Below are 12673 nucleotides of genomic sequence, written 5' to 3'. Positions count from 1 at the left end.
TGTTTTTAATTATGAGGGATACTAGCATTTTTTCTCTGTTTCCAAATCATTGATTTCTCTTTCCCTTACCTCTCTTCAACAGTGTTTAAGGAGACACTTACATCAGGCTATTCATTTTCACAGCCACATAGGCAAAGTGTCTGGGACCCGTGGAATTTTCAAGGTCCTACAAAAAGGGTTTGAGACCTGGGGGAAAATGTATTGGCTTGAACATTTTTAAAAGACTGGAAAATCGAACCTAAAATGATATAATTTAATGTCAACCAAACACGATCTTTTTGCAAGTTCATTAACTGGAAAATTGGAACTCATAAATGTTTCATTACATTTGAAAGCAATTTGTTGGTTTAGATGTTCTCATTTCAAAGAATTCCCAGGTATGCATGATGCTTTTCAAGAAATTGGAGTCTATTTTAAATTAAATGCACTAATTGTAGTTGAATAATTTCACAATCATAATTAATTGAAAACCCTTTTAAAAATTTACCATCAAATGACATTCAATGTGCAATCAGAGTGTATTTTAATATGTTTCATGTGATTTGGGTGGGGCCTCCAAAAGCGTGTCAAGGGCCAATGGTGGCTTTATTTAAAAAAACCTGTAAGCCTCTAAACCAGACAGACAAGGTCTCAGTCTCATGGAGTTTCTGGTCCAAGAACAAGCTGACCTTCTCAGCAAAAGTAAGGGACAGTGAAGTGGACTGGATCTGAGTTCTTGGGTTAGCCAAGGACCCCTGGCTTCTCTCCCAATGCCTGACTGTCACAGAGAAGAAACTGTTTCCTGTGTCACACCCACCCCAGCCTAGTGACTCAGCACCGGACACCAGGGTTTTGGAAAGCTCAGTGGGGTAATGGAGCCATGTTGGGAAGGATGGGGTGGAGGTGATGCTCTCTATGGCTCTGGGGGACAGAGATAGGAAGGAAAAAAGACAAACTGTCCCCAAATGACATCTTGAGACATCAGAACAAAATGTGTTTTTCTCTTTCCTACTCTCGCCCCCTTTTAAAAGGAAATAGAGCTCAGTCTTTGAAAGGGACCACCTAGGGGTCTAAGTCACAAGTGTGAAGGTTTTAAGACTGGGAGGTGAGCAATTCAGCACCTCCCCCTCCTCCCTGTCTGCCTCCCCTCCCCACTGCCCTCCCTATCTGAAGCGTAGAGGAGAAAGGGCAGAGAGGACCTGCAGAAAGAAGCACTGTTACCTTGTGCGTGCCGTTTGCGTGCGTGGGTGCCTTGTGTGTGTGTACATGCGTGTACCCCCTCCCCTAATGCTGTCTCTATCCCTAGCCGCTGGCATAGGATTTGGCGTTGTAACAACCATGGTCTATCTATTCAAACCCCACTGAACTGAACAGCAGTCAGATGAGCGATTTTATGTTAGGTATTTTTTGGCAGAAGGAGGTAATTAGGTTGATTTATTTATTAATTTTTAATGGAGGTACTGGGGATTGAACCCAGGACCTCCTGTACGCTAAGCTCACCCTCTACCACTGAGCTATACCCTCACCCCAGATGAGTGGTTTTGAGTCCCACTGGTTCCCTACCAGCTGTGTGGCCTTGAGCAACAGCTGCCCACTTCTGAGCTCAGTTTCCTCATTTGTACAGAGAGCACCAGACATCATGCCAACGAAGTGAAATGAAATCGGCAAGGCATGTAGCTCCAGGCGGGGCATTTTATATCCTTACCCTTTAACTGCACTGGAGGGAAAGCAAGCATTTGCCTGGCTGAGTGTTGTCAGGGAGGAGGAGATGGTGGTAGTACAGGAAAGGCTGCTTGCCAGCTTAAGAGAAGTTTGAGATTGCCCTGTAAATGCCTGTAGGGAGCCATGGAAGATTCTGCAGCAGGGGAGGGGCCAGAACCTGGGGGCCACTACCTGGGTCCCCATTGCATCTGTCATCTTCTCTTCCTTCTGTGTGCCCACTCCCACAGCCCAAGGAAGGGCTCCTGGGCCACAGCTCAGTTCCCACCAAGACCATGTCTGGGAGGAGGACAGCAGGGTAAGCCCAAGGACAAAGCGCAACAGGATGTGCCTGAGCCTGGGCTTGGACCCCTGCCCTGAGCCCTCCTCACTGGGTGACTTGAATCCCTCTGAGCCTCAGCCTTCTCCCTATAACGGGGGTGAAAGCAACGCCTTCATTGTGATAGTTAAATAAGATAATATGCGCAAAGCACTTGGCACCACGCCTGTAGAAGTTGGAATTCAGTGCATGTTGTCATTAACTCAGAAAGATGACAAAGGTTGGAGAAGGGGAGAGATGGGACACAAAGAGGAGAGAATGAGGGATCAGAGGCAGGGAGGAGTGACGCACAGGTAGCCCAGCTGCTTCTGCCTCTCTGGACGGTCCACCTGCAGCCAGGAAAGAAGCGTTGGAAGGAGGGAGTGATGGAGGGGCCTGGCTATTTGGTAAGAGAGGAGGTCATCCCTGACCCACTTCCCTCCTCCCCTCCCACCTCCAGCCCAGCCTGGTCCACCTCTCAGGGTGACAGGCTGGGCATGGAGGGCCAGAGGCATCCTGGAGTTTTCCAAAGCTGGGCCTCCTGCAAAGGGTGGGGTGGGGTAGGGCATTCCCAGGTGACAGGAGGTAGGGCTGCAGGTGTGGGGCATGGGAGCTGGGATTCCCCGTCGATCACTGGGGCCCCAGGCATGGCCCACCCTGCTTGACCGGAGGCCAGAGTCTGCTCCATTTGAAGTGTGGGTCTGAGTGGCAGAGAGCTGGTGGCACTGGCTAAGACAGGTTCACTCTCACCCGCAGGCCAGCTGGGCCCTCCTCAGCGGCTGGGCACCTGAGCAGGTGTGGGTGGGTGGCGGGGGATCTACAGGCTGTCACTTCTAAAAATAGATCCCCGTAGCCTGGGAGTCAGCCAGGTGTGGCCGCCACACAGCTTCCCAAACTGGCTGATATGCACATGCACGCCAGTTCTGGGCCTCCACAGACACACATCACATGCCTAGCACAGACCCCAGGGGACCCATGGGTACCCCAAAGATACATACTCAAGTTTGCACGCACGCGTCCCTGCTTGGGCCTGACCCCGTTTATGTCTGGGCCGCTTATCCACACACGCCCTCTCCCCACGCTCACAGTCCCCAACACACACTGACATCGACCTGGCAGCTCTTGGGCCTCTCCGGCTAGAACATCAGCCTCCCAAGGACAGCGCCCCTGTTGGTCTTGTCCACTGCTGTTTCCTCAGTGCCTGTAACAGTGCCTGCTGCACACCAGGCGCTCAGGAAATGTTTGCTCTATAAATGAATGCATGTGCGCACACACTCCATTAACTAATTACCCCCTCCCCTCACCCATCCCTGCCCTGGTGTTCTGGCTCTCCCAGGCCCTGGAGAGAGCAGCACCAGGAGGTTTGTCCTTCTCTGGCCTGGCCAAGCCCCCACACCCAGAGCCCAAGCCAGGATGTGGGAGTCCCCAGTTTCTACAGGAAGAACCTCCCCGGGGGAGCCTCAGCACTGTGCTGGAAGTCTGGGTGGGGCAGGTCTGGCTGGGCCACATCCCAGGAAATCCCCCGAGGAGAGAAAGGACACATGAACTGCTCCATGGCCCTCCCTGGCCCCATGGTCTGAGGGAGATCCCAGTTTTAGGTGGCACCTCCCCACCTAGGAACCCTCGGCTCTGCTCCCACAGGACTTGAGCATGGCTTCCTACAGCCTGCACAGGGCTGCAACAGAGTGAAGTCTGGGGACACAGGAGCAGAGCAGGGCAGTCAGGGAGGACTCCCTGGAGGAGAGGAGCCTTGTATGGTAAGAGGCAAGAGGACTTTCTGGGAAGAGGGTTGGAAGAGGTGTCCGAGCATCTTCAGCTCCAGGACTAGTGAGGGAGTGCCATGTCTGTGCTGGGACCTCATGGTACCCATGGGGTGAAGTGGTGGCCCATCGGGCGGGCTGAGCGCCAGGGATGAGGAGCTATGTTGTGACCCCAGGAACTATTGAGGGTCAGGGCAAGACTTATATTCACATCCTGCATCAGAAGACTCGAGAAAAATGTGCCTGAGTGGGGCAAGCTGTTAGAGGGGAGGACTAGGGACAAACAGATGGTCAATGGATGGACAAACAGACTAGCAAATGGACTAAAAGACACAGGAGGATGGGTGGACACATGGAAAGACAAAAATGGATGGATGGCCACTGGCTGTTTCTGTAGCCACTCTCTGAAGCCCAACAAGGGCCTGAAGACCCAGCTACTCTCACCCCAGACCCTCTCCCACCAGCCCCATTCCCTGTCTCCTCCCCAGGCCAGGCTCCCAAGGAGGCCAACATCTGCTTGGCCTGATGCCCAGAGACAACTTCCAGCCAAGTACAAGCCCAGATGTGGAATCACCTCCAGGTGTTCTCACCTGAGCAGGTGTACATAGGATAGGGTGGGGATAGGAGCCATAACTAGGGGCTAATACCTCTAAAAATAGTCCACGAGCAGCTGGGGAATGCCCCAGTCAGGGCACGTGTGCAGACACGCACACACAGTCACTGGCTGAATCATGGCCCCACAGACACTCACTGACACACACACAGGTGGGGACATGTCCACTGACACCTAAACACCGGGCCCCCTGCCACGGGGCCACCAAAAGGCATAGCAACAGAATGAGCCAATCATGCGGTCTGCAATATATGGGGCCACCTGAGCCCTTGGATACCCCAATGCTGCCCTGTCATTAACCTGCAAATGTTCATTGAACAGCTTCTAGACCCAACCTTGGGGGATGTCAAAAGCAGCTCCTCACCCTCCGGGTGTTTGAAGTCTTGCCTTCGATGGCTCCTTCCAGAGAAAGCCAGACCCACAGGGCCCTTCCTGGCCCACTCTGACCCTGCCTCCTGCCCCACCTCCTCTCATTTCCCCTCCCTCAAGCCACATCTCACGCCTTGGGTAGACTCTCTCCTTCTGATATGCTTTGATCCACATTATTCCTGCAACCAGGAAACCCTATCCCATCTCACTCCTGGACCCCATGCACTGGTCCTATCATTCACAACAGAGATCTCTGCATCCCTAAAGTTTTATAGTATGACACGTAATAGGGCTGCAACAAGTATTTGTTGATTGACCAATTGACCAGCTGGATGAAATCATTAGAAATATAAGGCGGCTAAGAATTAGTGCCAGATAGGCAGTCTGCTATGGAATTCTAGTTGGAGTAGGGAAGCATCCATGGGCTGGGGACTTTGTACCCCGACAGGCACACACTCATCACTACAGTTCCCATGGAATGAGTCCTGCATACTTGACCTTCCACTTGCTGTAGAAAAGATGCACAACCGATCAGTCAGCCGGGCCCAGCCCTGCAGTGAGGGCAGGGGAGGTTAGCGAGCCAGAGAAGGAACCTTTTGCCAAGGGTGGGGTCTCCCAGTCCCTCATTCCCTTCACCTACTGACACTTTGAGAAGCCCAGGCATTTCTCTAGGGCTTTCTTCAGGGCTGAGAATGCCAAGGTAGGCACCCTGTGCCAACTCAGCAGGTCCAAGGACTTTGGATGTGCTGACACTAATGGCCCTTCCACGCCCCATCTGGGCTCAGCTGGCCTGAGCTCACACTGGCCTGGGCCTGGGCCTGGCATTGATTGATTGCTTGACATGGAGTTTCAGTCCTTCAGCAAGGACCAGTCACACCTGTAGAGTGTTCACTCTGAGTAAGGCCCATTTCTAAGCACTTTATTTGTATTTGCTCATTTAATTCTTGCAGCGACCCTATGAGGTAGATGCTGTTCTGATGCTCACTTTATAGTTGTGGAAACTGAGATACAGACATGGATGAACCAACTTACCTGAAGTCACAGCGGCTGGGAGTGGGTAGAGGAGTCCAGATTCAAACCCAGACACTCTGGCTCCAGAGCCTGCACTTTTAACCACTGCACAATACTGTGTCTCTTTTTAAACTTCTTTAAAAAAGTTTGGTCCAGGCTGCCTTTAGCACTAGGGGCACAGACATGTAACATTTCAGGTCATCCCCAGACCCGTGTATGTCTCTCTCTCTCTCTCTCTCTCTCTCTCTCTCTCTCTCTCTCTCCCACACACACACACACACATACACACATTCTGCTTTGTCCTGGTTCTGCCAGGCACATCCATGACCTTTTGGTTTCTCCACAGCCAGGCATCAGGCCCATGGGAACACAGTGCTCTCAGGTTCGGGTCCAAGTCTATTCTGAAACATACCACCCTACGCCTCTCCCCTCCGCTGCCATCCTGGTTCTGCCCCGGGACAGCATTCCTGGAAAGCTCAAAGGCAGCTTCTTTCAGGAGAGATTTTTCCACGGGATCTCTGTGGCTGGAACTGGGATAAGCTGAGACGGGTCTTACCCACAGTCCCATGGAGGCTGCATTTTGGGGCCAGAAAGCTTGGAGTGCTCAAGGCTGTTCCTCATGTCTGTAGCAGAGGCCTTGGCAGACATGAAACCCACAGGGTGCCCTTCCCCATTCCGGTGTGTCTCCTGAGGCTGTTCCTAGATTCTCAGAGTTCAGGCCTCCGGCACTTTTCTTCGCCAGCTTTGCTCAATCTCACCCCATGACCAGAGCGTGTTCCTGTGTGTCTGGCCCTGTGCCGGGTGCCGTGGACCTGCCTCAATGGCTCACCGCACCAGACATACATTTGTGCGGCTTTCCCATGAGCTGTCAGTGACACAGGGCTGCAGCAAACCCCCAGAGACCTTCCTGGGCCTGGGCCTGGGCACCAGCCTTGGATTCACCTCCAGGATCTCCATCAGCTGCTCAGAGGCCCCAAAAACACATCCTGTCCTGCATCCTGACCCCTGGCCCAGGTCCAGGCTGTTGTTTTGGTCGCAGGAAAGCCCCCCCACCCAAAGCTGAGTGTGCCGCCTGCTACTCAGAGGATGACTAACCGACTCCTGCTCGTCCTGGCACTTCCAGCCCCTCCTCCTTGCCTCGCCTGAGTCAGAGGCCCGTCAGCCCCCTTGTCCCCAAGGCCCAGCCGATTTGGGTGGGACAGCGCTGTCCCATTGCCAGGGCCTGAGGAGGTAGGCCAGGCCCTCACTCCTCACTGGCCTGACCTTTAGCAGGAACTTCTGAGCATTCCTTGATCAAGAAATGCCGCCTGTGTACACACATACCCACACACCCACACACACCCATTTACACCCAGCCACGCTCTGACCAGAGATGAGGACAGTGCAGGTGTTGGGCTGGGCCATGACAGTCCGTGTGGGCGTGGCCTCCTGGCCTCTCCTGCAGAGGCCCCAGCCCTCCTGGTGCTGGAGAGCAGAGCGCTCGGCCTGGGAAAGGGACCTGTGCCCCTCTTCCCTCCCCTAGGCACAAATTCTGGCTGCCTAGGGTCCCTGCTCCTTTGCCTATGCCCCAACCCTACAGTCCGCTCGCTCGCTCGCTCTCTCTGTCTCACACACACACACACACACACACAGCCCCAGCCTCCTCCTCTGCATCTCCTCAAAGTCTCCTTCCTCCTACTCTAGCCTCATAGAGAGAGTATCCAAGCCCCACAAAACCTTGGCCCCTGGCTCAACCCCTGGGAGCTGAGATCAGGCCCTGGTGGGCCAGCCTTGGGGGACTTCCCCTCCCCACGACTGCCCTCCTGGGAGCCCCCTCCCTAGGCTGGACTTAGCAGTGGCTACACGGCCAGCCCTGCACCTTCGCCAGCCGGCTCACCCCCAGCATACAGAGGCACGCGCCGTGTCTCCGCAATGCTTCCCAGAGCCTGCCAGACTGCGTAGGTTCTGGCATTTTGTCTCCTTTTTTTTTTTCACCCCCAGGTACTTGCCGTTGGCTCTGCCTGAAACGCCCTCCCTCCTTACCCTCCCGGCCATAAAGTCAACAGTCCACACCTGAGCACTGATGACCAGCCGGGCCCTGTACTGAGCGCTTTACAGATTTTCACTCATTGAAGCCTCACAAGCAGCCCAGGAAGAAAGTACCATTCATTATGCCCGCTGTTCAGATGAGCCACAGCTGCGAGGAGTTAAGGAATGACGCATTTCTACTCATCTTTCAAGGTTCACTTTGGGCACCGCCTTCCCGGGACTCTTCGGTCTCCTCCCCGCACTCTGCCCGCTGCCCCAGGCGGGAGAAACTGCTCCCAGCTTAGAGCCACTGCCCCGGTAGTGATTTCTGTTGAAGCTGTTACTTCGGCCCTGGGGCATGGATGTTTGCCCTTCTCCTCTGTTAAGGGACCCCCGTGAGAGCTGGAGGGCGGCCTGGGTCTGAGTCACTGCCCTGCCCCACTGCCCAGGGCTAAGCCTGGCAAGCTGGCGGTGCAGGTACCCTACTGTCTGGAGAAGCTGGCCAGAGGAAGGATGGTCAAGGCCCTCGTGCCTTCTCACCTCCCAGTGACCCCGCCATCTCCCCAGCCACTTCCCTGCCCTCCTCCATCCCCACAGCTATATAGTCCACCCAATCCTGTCCACACAGTTCCTACCAGTTCCCAGGAGATGTGGTGAACCCCTGCCCTGCTCTCAGGTTGGGCCTTGCTGATGAAAAGTAGAATCTGTGCTGGTGCTGGTTCGTCCCCACCCCAACTCCAGCGAGCCGGCCCAGCGCAGACCTGGAGACTCGGGGCCCCGACTCAGCACCCCGGGTCACTTCTGGGCAGCCACTTCAGTGTGTGTGTACCCTGAAGAGGAGGAGGGGGTTGAGGAGTGCCAGGGAGGGAGGGAAATGAACCATCAGCCCTCTGCCACATTTATTTAAGGGGCACCGAGCAGGCAGCAGGCATGCAGACCGCTGGCTCAGATAGGGAGGGGATTCCAGGAGCCCTGAGAACTGTCTACGCCTTGGAGCCCTCCTCATGGCTCTTGCTTCTGCAGATGGATCTGTGACTCTGTTAAGTGTCACACACACCCCAGCATTGCTGGGTGGCACCAGTGACATGTTTTGTACACTTCACAGATTGCCGTGTTTTGCAGCAACAGATCATGAACTTTAGACCCAGCTGGGACCCCAGCAGGGGGATTGCTCTACACCTGCCCCATTTCTATCCCCCGTTTTGCTGAGGGTGGGGACTGAAGTTCCAAGAGAAATGACTGGCTCAAGGTTGTACAGAGCAAGACAAGAGTCAGGTCTCTTGGCTCCCAATTTGGGACTATTTCCACTGTGTAATATCATGATCATCATGTTTTTTACAACAATATTTGAATATATTTTGTTCTTTCATCATATGAAATGTCATATAGGCAGGCATTGGGGGTGGGGAAGTCCTTGGAAAGAGGTGGCAAAAAGACGATAAGGCTGAGCTGCACCAGTGAGCCCATATCTTTCCCCACCCAGATCAAGCCCTCGCTCCCCACCTGAGATTTCACCCCACGTCAGGTGTAGTGGGTGTGGCTCAGCACCCAGTGCCCTAATTAGCACCTGTTGACAGTTTCTGGTTTGTGTGTTATCACCTTGGGTCCGCTTATCTTTATCAGAGCCAAAGGTTGATTGGGGCATTCTGGCTGAGGCTCAAAGCAACTTCACTCTGATTCCATGAAGCATTTATAACCACTGTGAATAACAGCCCTCTTTTCTCAAGATAGCAGACTGACTTGTCCGAGAGATGCCCTGTGGAGTCTTTAGTTTAGTCCCTCCCATGCTCATCAAGATGATAGTGCAGGGTTCTCCCCTCAGCCAGGAGAGGAAAGTGATGCCAGGCCTCCTGACCTCCAGCCTCAGGCAGGGGCCATGGAGCAGCCAGAAGCCCCTACCAGGGACTGCAGCCTCTGCTCCTCCAGCCTCTCTTGCCAGGACACATGTTCCTGGGCTTTATCAGTCCAAGAGGTGAAATATTAATTTGGCCATCTCTGCCCTGCCCTGCCCCCATAGCTGGCTGCCCCCTCCAGGCAGGCAGGGATGTGTACCCATCAGGACAGGGTAACAATGCCATGGAAGCAGCCTGTAGGAGCACAGCAGGCCCTGCATGTGGCCCCTGGCCATGCAAGGGGATCGTTCTTGGTCTCTTCCCAATATTAGCCTCAAAGCCAGGCCCTCGGGTTCTCCCCAGCTCCCCTCTGAGCCCCAAGGGAGATATCTTCTCTGAGAAGTGACCCAAACTTTTCCTGACACCTGACAGTCCCACCTGGACCCCCTCAGTCTGGTGTTGCCAGAGAGAACCAGGATTCTTCTCCCAGCTTGGCCATTGTCCCCCACCTGAGGCCCCTGGGCAAGTTGCTGTGCACCCAGACCTCAACTGCCCCACCTGTAAAATGGGAATGGACTTTGATCTGTCCTAGAATACCTGCCTTCCCACAAAGACGGTCCTGAGTCTGGGTGACTATCCCACCCCTCTACATAGACCCATCTAGAATAGGATCCAGGGCCCTGGATGTAGTTCTTTTGTGTCTCAAACCTTAGTGGGTCCCACTTACAGCCACTCAAATGCCCTTAGCTCCTGGGCCAAATCTCCAGGGACTTCCCAGGGGAGACAGAGATGTCTTCTGAGGAATGTTCTCAGAGACCCTAAGCGGGGATAGGTCCCTGCCCAGCAGCTGAGTGTGTGTGTGTGTGTGTGTGTGTGTGTGTATACACGCATGCACACGCATGCGCACCCGCCCTCCTGGGGCATTGTCTGGAGGGGGCATTGTCCAGAGGGCTGGGCGGTTGCCTTTATGGCTAGGCATAAAAGGTAATCATTGACCGCATCAATGCCGCCCTGCGCGTCAGTGCCCGCCCAGCCTCGACCCTGCCAGGCCCTGGATTACTTTACAGTCACATAAAAGAAGCCTCCAGACTGGCCCCTGGGGACTTTGGCCCTCAAGAGGGGAACCGGACGGAGCCGTTCCCCGGAGACAGCCTTTTCTTATAATATTTACTTGACAGAGAAAAGCCCCCGCCTTTTATCAAACACCGCCGGGATTGTCTCAGCCCAGTCTGCCCTAGCTGCAGAGTCCACATCAACAGCCACCCTCCTCCCCTCCTCCTCCATTCCTCCCATCAGGACTCACTGACAGCCTGGACGTCCCCAGGCTGGGACTCAGATCACATCTTAGAGGCCTGTTCCCTTTACAGTTTTATTTCTTTGAGCCCTCACTAACCCTAGGGGGGTAGGAACCGAGATAATTCCCATTTTACAGACAGGAAAACTTGGGCTCAGAGAGGTGGAGTAACATTTCTAAGTCACACAGCCAGTAAATAGCAAACCTCTACCACATGTGGGAGTCTACACAGCGGCGTTTCCAGACTTGCTTGATTGAGTGCTGTTACCAGTTAAAAAAACAACACTCAGCATACACCTTTGATATATTTATACATATCCGTAAATCATATTCATGCACTGCTGAGGTCTGCATGGTAAATATTAGAACATATCTACACCCCAGTGAACGTTTTCTCGTCCTTTCATTCAAACCCAATTCAATCAACTTGACTGACACTCCCCCAGGCTCAATTCCAGCACGGACTGCCTGGGCCAGAGAGGGAAGGTGGAGTGGGACTGAACTCTGCAGGAAAGGCAGGCCTCAGGCAGGTGATTATATTGGGAAAGGGCATTCCAGACAGATGCTTGAACCCAAAAGGCAGAAAATGGCAGGAAATGCTCAGGCACAGACGAGAAGCCTGGGAACGTGAGTGGCTGTAGCCAGAGACAATGCTGGCAAGTCTCGGGTGGGGCTCAAAGGAGCCGGCCAGACCGCCAGGCCTTGCGGAGGACGCCGTGGGTCTGTGAGCAGCGCCGTGACTTTACCAGAGCCGTGATTTGGAAATTTCTCCCAGGCCACAGAGTGGAGTATGGATTACGGTCTTTGATCGATCTCCCTGGATCTGTGTAACGTGGCCCTTTGGGAGGCTCAAGACTGAAGCTAGGTCAGGAGTCGCCACGTCTCTGCATCTGTGCACACACACTGCCATGTACAAGTACGGCAACCTCACTGGCCTTGGTTTTCTTATCTATAAAATGGGCGTAATGGTAGCACACAGCATGGATGCTCTGACAGTAGGGGACAATTGGCTGAAGTGCCCAATTCAGTGTGCAGTACGTCACAGATGCTCAGTGAATGACAGCTGCCCTCACTACTGGACCACACCACTCCCTTGGTTCTGCTGGAAGAAATCAAACCAATGCCTCAATAGTTTAGTTCAGACTTCCTTTTTGAGGAACCGATAGACTTACAACTCCCTCCCCTGGGCTTACCTAGCTCTGGACTCATACGGGTAATTAGCACTAGCACATCATATGACAGTCACTTGTGTATCTATCTGTCCCCCCGACCTCATCATCTCTGTGCTCCTGTCCCAGAAATGTAGTGGGCCTGGGTTGATTTTTGTGACTGGGCTCAAAGCTTCATAAAAAGTGAAATAATAGGAGAGGAGGAGGAGGAAAAGGAAGCAGTGTGTGTAGGGGCACCTGGCTAAGCTCTCTACGCACATTATATTATGAATCCGCTCATCCACCCTATAAGGTAGGCCTATCAGACAGGATAGGCTGGCTTAGGCCGTGGTAACAAACATCCCAACATTGCAGCGGTTTAAAACAGTAAAAATGTATTTCTTTCTCATACCAAATGAGCATTGCAGGTCACCTGGAGGGTTCAGTGCTCTATTGTCCTCATGCAGAGACCCAGGCTGAAGGAAGTCTGTCACCATCGTTGTTCACAATCACCATGGCAGCCAGAAGGAATATGAGGGTTCACACCTTAGCTCTCATTGTTGCTACCTAGAAGTGGCTTGTATCAACCCTACTCACATTTCAGTGGCCAAAGCAAGTCTGTAGGTCACACTCACTTCAAGAG

The sequence above is a fragment of the Vicugna pacos genome, chromosome 15 (genome assembly GCF_048564905.1).
Source record: "Vicugna pacos chromosome 15, VicPac4, whole genome shotgun sequence".
NCBI classification, from domain to species: Eukaryota; Metazoa; Chordata; class Mammalia; order Artiodactyla; family Camelidae; genus Vicugna; species Vicugna pacos.
Note: the sequence above shows the minus strand (reverse complement) of the source record.